Genomic DNA, 9,497 nt, shown 5'->3' on the forward strand with positions numbered 1-9,497 from the left:
ATGTTGGTGAGGGCTCCCACTTGTCACGAATGCGCCTGACTTGCTTCACCCACTTCGCATGCACCTCGGGATCTCTGGGAAACTTGAATAAACTTACCCCATCCTTGTGGGTTTTGGAGCAAAAGCCGGCAACACAACGCGAAGGCATAATAAATATATATATATATATATATATATATATATATATAGCTGAGAACAACAGGGCCAAAGTTCTGTGGGACTTCAGCTTCCAGACTGACAAACAGATCCTGGCTAACTAACCGGACATAGTGGTGGTGGACAAAGAGCAGAAGAGGGTGGTGGTGATAGATGTGGTGATCCCAGCTGATGCCAACATCAGGAAGAAGGAACATGAGAAACTTGAGAAGTATCAAGGGTTGAAAGAGCAGCTGGAACGGATGTGGAAGGTCAAGGGTTGCGTGGTCCCCGTGGTAGTGGGGGCACTTGGGGCAGTAACCCCCAAACTGGGAGAGTGGCTCCAGCAAATCCCAGGAACAACATCTGAAGCCTCAGTCCAGAAGAGCGCAGTCCTAGGAACATCGAAGATACTGCGCAGAACCCTCAAACTCCCAGGCCTCTGGTAGAGGACCCGAGCTTGAGGATGACATGGATACCACCCCCCCGCCGGGGGTGAGAAGGAGATTTTTTAATGTATAATAATGTATAATAATAATACTAATAATGACAAACTGAACACCTGTCGCATCAACAACAAACTGGTAAGTGAGGAGGAAGATTCTTTCGATTACGTCATATAGCCCCTCCTCCTCATTCGTCTCCTGGGTGCTGCAGCCCCGTCAAATTTGCCCAAATAGTCGCGCTTTTTATCATAACTTGTAAAATAGGCGCCTTCGTGAATTAATATATGGATCATCGGGAATTACTTTTTATGTTATAAAACATCGCCAAAGATGTCAAAAACGTGTCATCAGATCTTTAAAGTCTATGCCTTCATGGAAGGCCCCTGGGCCAGATGGATTTGGGTGTGAGTTTTATAAGGAGTTCAGCACCATTCTCTTGGACCCCTTGTTGGCTATATTCAATCATTTGTTTCAAAATGGGATCCTGCCTCAGTCACTCAGGGAAACTAACATCTCCCTTATTCTTAAAAGGGGAAAATGCTCTGACAAATGCACCCCCTACAGGCCTATAGCCCTACTTAATTCAGACCAAATATTGCTTTCAAAAATTTTAGCTATGCGTCTAGAAAAAGTGTTCCCCCACATTATCAATGGGGACCAGACTGGTTTTATTAAAGGTCATAACTCTAGTGATAATGTTAGAAGGCTCCTTAATGTGATCAATCTCTCACAGCACTCTACGTACCCTGCCCTCGTGCTTTCTCTCGATGCCGAGAAGGCATTTGACTGGGTCAAGTGGTCATATTTATTTTACACATTAGAAAAGTTTGGCCTAGGTAATAACTTTATTAGCTGGGTCAGGGTTCTTTACAATAATCCAGCTGCAGCTGTTATAACGAATGGGCTCCAATCTAGCAATTTCCCACTTCACCGGGGAAATAGGCAGGGTGATCCACTAAGCCCATTGCTTTTCGATATTGCTATAGAACCACTGGCTCAAGTAATTCAGCAGTGTGCTCAAATATCTGGTGTTGTTGGTGGTGGGAGGGAGCACACAATAACATTGTATGCGGACGACGTATTGATATTTCTTTCCAGACCACAGACCTCTATTTCTAGCCTGATTCAGGCCATTACTACATTTAGCGTTTTCTCAGGATATAAAATTGATTTTGCTAAGTCAGAGGCTATGCCGCTAGGGACTTTAACAGCTCTCCCAATATTGGCAGAGCCCTTCCCTTTTCACTGGTCTCCTTCAGGTTTTAAGTATTTAGGTGTGTCCATAACACCCTCTTTTGATAAGATGTTTTGTGCTAACTTTCCTCCTCTCCTGGACACTATAAAGGCAGACTTAGACCGCTGGCCCCTCTTCCTCTATCTTGGCTGGGTAGGATTGCTCTTATAAAAATGAATATTTTACCCAGGCTGCTCTACCCCCTGCAAATGATCCCTATTTTAATGTTAAACAGGGTCATCAGGGTGATTGAAGGGTGGCTGAGCTCCATCATTTGGAGCAAAAGGAAGCCCCAAATTAAAATGGCAAAATTGCAGACAACTGGCTCCGATGGGGGATTAGATATGCCAAAAAATTTATCCCAAACTTTGAATATCCCATGGAGCACCATTAAATCCATTATAGCAAAATGGAAAGAATATGGCACCACTACAAACCTGACAAGAGAAGGCCACCCACCAAAACTCACAGCCTGGGCAAGGAGGGCATTAATCAGAAACTGCAACAAAGACATCAAAGATAACACTGAAGGAGCTGCAAAGATCCACAGTGGAGATGGGAGGATCTGTCCATATCTGATTTGAGCAACACTCAGTGCGTTTACATGCACATAGAGAAAATCGAATTTCTGCCGTTGCTCGACTGAAATCGAAGTTCTAAATGCCATGGAAACACCTTAGCTAGGCTGAAATTGAACCAAACTTGATTTCTCGTAATCGAGCTACACGACCTAGATTATGCGATTTTTGCCGAGCTACTTAGTGCATGTATACCCTATCGAGCTACGTAGTCGAGCTACTTACTTCAGCACTGCCCCTTCCGGGAGTGACGAGACCACAAGCGGGAAACACGACAGCCTCGGTCGGCATGACAACAGTAGTAGCGAGCAGCAGAAGAGGTCAGGAGGAACAAACGAAGAAGAGAAAATGGCGAGCAGAAACGTGCACTTCTGGAGCAATGAGGAGACTGAGTTCATGCTCATTCAGCTTAAGGAGTTGAATATATTAAAATTCATGGACGGGAGAAAAACGCGCAATGGAGAACACGGAACTGATAACTTTGTTTACACTCTTGAATAGCTCTTCTTCATGATGACAATGGGAAGTGTACCAACACAATGGGGCATGTAGCGCCACCTGTGGCTCGGGTGCACAATGTACCTCACACAATAGCTCGATTTCCTTGTGTGCATGTAGGATTGGATTTCTCTGGCACCCCTGCTAGGACCCTTTGCTCGATTACCGACAGCAGCTCGATTTGGATGTGCATGTAAACGTACTTGACTGAAAATTCTCCTTTGGTATGAGTAACATTCAGTATGTTTACATGCACATCCAAATCGAGCTGCTGTCGGTAATCGAGAAAAGGGTCCCAGCAGCCATAATACTACCACCACTGTACTACACCACCATACTGTAGCCACTACTTTTGTGACTTATGAAGTGAATTGGTTGGACCAGTTCTTATTTCGGGGATTCATACAGAAGGGGGTGAATACCTATACAAACTCTAGATTTCTGTTTTTTCATCTTACTTCTTGTTTGTGTCACAATAAAACAACAATTTGCACCTTTAAAGTGGTAGGCATGTTGTGTAAATCAAATGGTGTGAACCCTCCAAAAATCCATTTTAATTCCAGCTTGTAATGCGACAAAACAGGACAAACACCAAGGGGGATGAATACTTTTGCAAGACACTGTACAATTGGTGTATTTTCCAGTAAAACACTCTTGTCTATATAATATATATGCATATGTACAGATATACAACCACACATATACATATACTCTTGGTTTGTCTGCACTCTCCCTTACCCCTAATTAGTTTATCTGTTTGGTGTATTTATTGTTCTTGATAAGTGCAGGGTGGGTGGTGTAGTGGTCAGCGCTGTCGCCTCACAGCAAGAAGGTCTGGGTTCAAGCCCCGTGGCCAGTGAGGGCCTTTCTGTGCAGAGTTTGCATGTTCTCCCCGTGTCCGCATGGGTTTCCTCCGGGTGCTCCGGTTTCCCCCAAAGACATGCAAGTTAGGTTAACTGGTGACTCTAAATTGACCATGAGTGTGAATGGTTGTCTGTGTCTATGTGTCAGCCCTGTGATGACCTGGCGACTTGTCCAGGGTGTACCCCGCCTTTCGCCCGTAGTCAGCTGGGATAGACTCCAGTTTGCCTGTGACCCTGTAGAACAGGATAAAGCGGCTGGAGATAATGAGATGAGATGAGATGAGATCACCAGGTCAGCACTGTCCAGCCCGCAGGACCAGAGCAGGAAAGACTTTGAAGGATCCCACATGAAAGCCTGGATTACCGTCCATATGTATTTTTATTTAAATTAAATTCATGTGATTTATATAATGTTGTAATATGATGATATATATGATATGTTTGTCCCAGCCTGACCTTTCATAATCAGTGGCAGTGCATGCTGAACAGGAACAAGATGGACGGACAGACAGACAGAGGTGGATGATTTTCAAAAAAAGAAGGCAAGAAAGAAACCCCTCACTTAAAGTGAGAAGATCTCATCTCATCTCATTATCTCTAGCCGCTTTATCCTTCTACAGGGTCGCAGGCAAGCTGGAGCCTATCCCAGCTGACTACGGGCGAAAGGCGGGGTACACCCTGGACAAGTCGCCAGGTCATCACAGGGCTGACACATAGACACAGACAACCATTCACACTCACACCTACGGTCAATTTAGAGTCACCAGTTAACCTAACCTGCATGTCTTTGGACTGTGGGGGAAACCGGAGCACCCGGAGGAAACCCACGCGGACACGGGGAGAACATGCAAACTCCACACAGAAAGGCCCTCGCCGGACCCGGGGTTCGAACCCAGGACCTTCTTGCTGTGAGGCGACAGCGCTAACCACTACACCACCGTGCCGCCAAGTGAGAAGATATATTTTTAAATTTATGCTTTGTTTTGTCTTATAGGCCTGTCGTCTCATTATTTTTATGATCTTGGGAAGATGTTTGCTTGAAACAACACTGATGGGTTTTGTTAATTTTATTAATTTGGTATGAGATCTGCTTTCCTCTCACCTTCCAGAAACATGCTGGTTGGTGGCTTGAGTAGACCAAAATTGCCACGAGGTGTGAACGGTTTTGCTCAGTATCCACCTAAAATATAAATAGGATTTTTAGCATATTGAACTACAACCTGGCCATACTGAGGCTTTGTGTGCAGGGATCAACTCTGGATCCACCTCAAACCTGAAGACGAATGAATATACAGGGTGTTTCAAAAAAAATTGATATCATTTCGCAATCGAATAACTTTGCCCATTTTCATTCAATTTGCCTCAATTTTTAACAGCCTGTGTGGAAACAGGTCAAAATTTAATGTTTGTTTTTTGTGTTTATCTTTTTTAGGTATAGAAATTCCATTCATTGGAAAAGATGTTTTGTGTGTTAGAGTATGCTCAAACACAGTCGAACAAGACTGTGCAGCATGCATTTATGAGAGAATTCTCTAAAAATGCATCAACTGCAATGCAGATTTGGACATGGCACAAAAAGTTCAAAGATGAAGGCTGTCTGTACAGGGCAAAAGGATCTGGACAACCACCAGCATTGGAAGAGACGGTTGAGCGGGTTCGCGAAAAACTCCTGTGAAGCCCCAAGAAGTCCATAAGAAGAGCAAGTCTGGAGACCCAGATTCCTCCAATGACAGTTTGGCGTGTCCTGAGGAAACGTGTGTGCACGAAACCCTACAAGTTGCATCTCATTCAGTGCTGTTTCTCAGGCAGCGCGCATATTGAAAATTTGTAAAATTTTGAGGAATAAATCTCATATTGCTCAACAATAAGCTTGTTCAATTTCATTTGCCTAGACTATGTAGTTTCTGGGATCTTTACATCTCAAATAATATACAATTTTTTTTAAACACCCTGTATAATGATTCCAACTGACACGTTTTCCAATAACCTTCATTTACCTTCCCACTCAGTCACTTCACTAACTTTCAATAAGTGCTTCATCTTGATCAGCGGACATAGTGATTCTATCTGATTCTGGCTACATTGAAAATTCTCCTTTGGTGTAACATTGTAGGCTGCTCTTAAAAGCTGTGCTCCAGGTGAGGCTTGAACTCACAACCTCAGCATTGCTTCACTTGTACTGCTGTATAAGTACCACGCGCTGACTAATTGCGCCACTGGAGCTACATGGGAGTGCCTTTCTTTTCTATCAGCTCATGTACGACTCGATTTCATGGACTAACTTAAATATTGTATAATGTAGACTGTGCAGCGTGCGTTTATGAGAGAATTCTCTAAAAATCCACCAACTGCAATGCAGATTTGGACATGGCACAAAAAGTTCAAAGAGGAAGGCTGTCTGTGCAGGGCAAAAGGATCTGGATGACCACCAGCATTGGAAGAGACGGTCAAACGGGTTTGCGAAAAACTCTTGCGAAACCCCAAGAAGTGCATGCCTGGAGACCCAGATTCCTCCAACGACAGTTTAGTGTGTCCTGAGGAAACATTTGTGAATGAAACCCTACAAGTTGCACCTTGTTCAGTACTGTGTCTCTGGCGACGCACACATTGAAAATTTGTGAAAACGTTCGTGGATTCCACATACCTTTGAATTTCTCATTCAAATTTTGAAGAATAAATCTTATATCGCTAAACATTAAGCCTGTTCAGTTCCATTTGCCTAGACTATGTAGTTTCTGGGATATTTACATCTCAAATAATCTAAACATTTTTTGAAACACCCTGTATAAAGATTCCAACTGACACGTTTTCCAAGAACCTTCATTTACCTTCCCACTCACTTTCAATAAGTGCTTCATCTTGATCAGCGGACATGGTGATTCTATCTGATTCTGGCAACACTGAAAATTCTCCTTTGGTGTAACATTGTAGGCTGCTCTTAAAAGCTGTGCTCCAGGTGAGGCTTGAACTCACAACCTCAGCATTGCTTCACTTGTACTGCTGTATAAGTACTATGCGCTGACCAATTGCGCCACTGGAGCCACATGGGGTACTGTTTGTTTCTATCAGCTCATTTACAACTCAGTCTTGTGGAATAACATCGTATAACGCAGACTGTGCAGAGTGCATTTATGAGAGAATTATTTGGAATATTCCACAAGTCACATGCTCAAGTTGCGTAATATAAATTTTCTGGGGATCATGAGGAAGAAGAAAAGTACATTCTGTCATTCTTTTTACTTTATTTTCAATTATTTAACAATTATTCAGAGGGGTCACGTGATGGCTGCGAGGTGAGCCGTGCATTTTTGATGGTGCTCTGTGCCACTCGGCTCTAATTATGTGCTTATCCTGACAATAATTGCACTTTTGTGCCTCTTTTTGTAAGAACCTTTCATGCTATGTCTCTGAAAAACCTTTGACAGCAGTCTTTTGATAAAATGGCCAGAAACCAAAGGAAGACGGACAAAACAGACATCCCGCCCACACCTGAAGAAAGCACACATGATGGTGACTGGGCTGAATCTAATATCTCCGAGATTGACGAGCTGGACCCGGCCCTCGCAAAAGCCCTGAGCCTGATGACTGCAAATATTGTAAAAGTGATCGAGGAGAAACTCAGTCCCCTCACCGAGACCATCAACAAGCATTCGGTGGAGCTACAGTCTGCTGGCCGATGGCTGAACAAGGCTGAAGACCATGTTGCAGCTATTGAAACTTCTGCCACGGCGCATGAGTCGCAGATAACTGAGTTGGAAAAGCAGGTCAGTGCTTTCTCTGAAAGTTTGGACATGGCAGAGAACTACAGCAGGCGTTTTAATGTTCGACTTGTTGGTCTGGCAGAAGGCACAGACCAACAAGCCAAACATTGAAATCCACAGTCAGCCGGTGGATTTCTTCGAGACTTGGCTGCCCCACTTCCTCGAGTTGACTACCAAAGCTGGCCACATAAAGCTAGAGAGGGCACACCGCTCGCTAGCACCAAAACCGCCTCTGAACAAATCACCCAGATCGGTGTTGCTGCGTTTTCATTCATTCAGAGATAAGCAGAGGGTGATGGAAGCGGCACAACAGGCCAGCCAAGGTGGCACTTTAACCTACAACAGATCCAGGTTCTCATTCTACAGTGATTTCTCCTTGTCTGTGATGAAGAAACGCAAGGCATTTGACACAGTGAAGCTGTGACTGTGGGACCGGGGTATATCATATACCATGCTTTTTCCAGCCATCCTGCAAGTGCCCCACGGAGGCTCCAAGAAGAGGTTCACTACACTGGAGCAGGTACACGACTTTCCGGACTCTCTACCGGGATCTTAGTTTCCCGACGGATGGATCTCACTCTGGATGTCCAGTTTTAATATATTTTTGACTAAACAGCTCCTCTCCCACATATACTGTCTGGATTTACTTAGCTATCAAGATTATGCTGTGAACTTTTCTTTCTGCTGGTGGCGCGGTTCCTCACAATGTGGACTCTTTTTTCTTCTCCTCCTCAATTTTTTTTTATCACATCGTAAGGAGGATTCGTTCATTGCTATGCACAGTTATTCATTGCACTGTTATTTCGCTCTTTGTTGCGAACTTGAAGGATGTTGGTAAGCCCCTTTCACTTTGGGGAAAAACCCTCAGTTTCTTCTGGTTCTTTAGGCAGACACTGATAGGTTTGTTTTGTTGTGGTTCTGTGTTTTGCTCGGGACACACATTTATAAGGTACAAAAATAATAGGTTTATTGGTGGGTTTTCTTTTTGTGTGTGTTGTTTCTCCAGCCTCTTACTGATGTGGGTTTCTCATGAAACTGATTACTTGATACTTAAAATGGAAAAACTTGATTTGGCCCCTGGGTCTAGGCTGACAATTTGGTTGCAATTCCTCACATATAAATCTCCTTATCAGCTTGTAAATTCATTCAAATCTTATGACTTTGTTTAATTTAAGTACAGTTAAATTTTGCTCCTGGAATGTTCGGGGTCTCCATAAGCCAGCAAACAGGATGGCTGTGTTATCATTTTTGAAGACAAAAGAGGTTTCTATAGCTTTTCTTCAGAAGACCCATATAAAGGGAGATAATATTAAGAAATTACAAAAAAGTTGGGTTGGACAAGTTTTTGCAACATCTTATTCTTCCTTTAGCAGAGGTGTTGTTCCAAGATGGCGCCACGGACGGTTGCCTTGGTACTTCGCTCTCTCGTCATCTTTGCACTATGCACCATATTGCACCAAAAGGGAAATCCTTTCTGTGATGAACAGCTAAAATCCAGATTCATATATCAGTAATATCACTTGTAAAATATCTGAACACTTATACCATCATTCTGCGCACACTGTATACTTTATATTTATTTAACTATTCCATACTTGACTTACCTGGATTACTTTGCACTATGCACCTATTTTTGTTGTTGTTGTTGTTTGCTTGTTTGTTTGTTTTGTGTATACGCTTTTTTATCTGTTTTGTACTATGAGAGCTAAGTGAACCGGAGTCAAATTCCTCGTGTGTGTCCACATACCTGGCAATAAAAGTGTTTCTGATTCTGGTCAATAAGAATTTGGCATTTGGGGCGCTTCATTGTGTCAAAGATAATCAGGGCTGCTATGTAATTGTTAAAGGGGTCCTTTCAAGTACGGAGGTGACACTTATGAATCTCTGTTGCCCTCCAGGCTATTCCCCTGATTTTCTCTCTAAGACATTTGCTGAGTTTGCAACATTGGCATCAGAACACTCGTTTGTGGGTGGGGATTTTA

The 9,497-nt window shown here is 43.3% G+C and overlaps 2 non-coding genes across 2 annotated transcripts; both read right to left on the bottom strand.

Annotated features, from left to right (window-relative positions):
* Positions 1-5,884: 5,884 nt before the first annotated feature.
* trnai-uau (transfer RNA isoleucine (anticodon UAU)) lies at positions 5,885-5,977 on the bottom strand. The gene is given in 2 exon segments: positions 5,885-5,920; positions 5,940-5,977. It is a non-coding gene; the product is annotated as a tRNA-Ile (tRNA).
* A 725-nt stretch (positions 5,978-6,702) lies between these two features.
* Positions 6,703-6,795, bottom strand: trnai-uau (transfer RNA isoleucine (anticodon UAU)). Its single transcript is given in 2 exon segments — positions 6,703-6,738; positions 6,758-6,795. It is a non-coding gene; the product is annotated as a tRNA-Ile (tRNA).
* Positions 6,796-9,497: the final 2,702 nt, after the last annotated feature.

The sequence above is a fragment of the Neoarius graeffei genome, chromosome 15 (genome assembly GCF_027579695.1).
Source record: "Neoarius graeffei isolate fNeoGra1 chromosome 15, fNeoGra1.pri, whole genome shotgun sequence".
NCBI classification, from domain to species: Eukaryota; Metazoa; Chordata; class Actinopteri; order Siluriformes; family Ariidae; genus Neoarius; species Neoarius graeffei.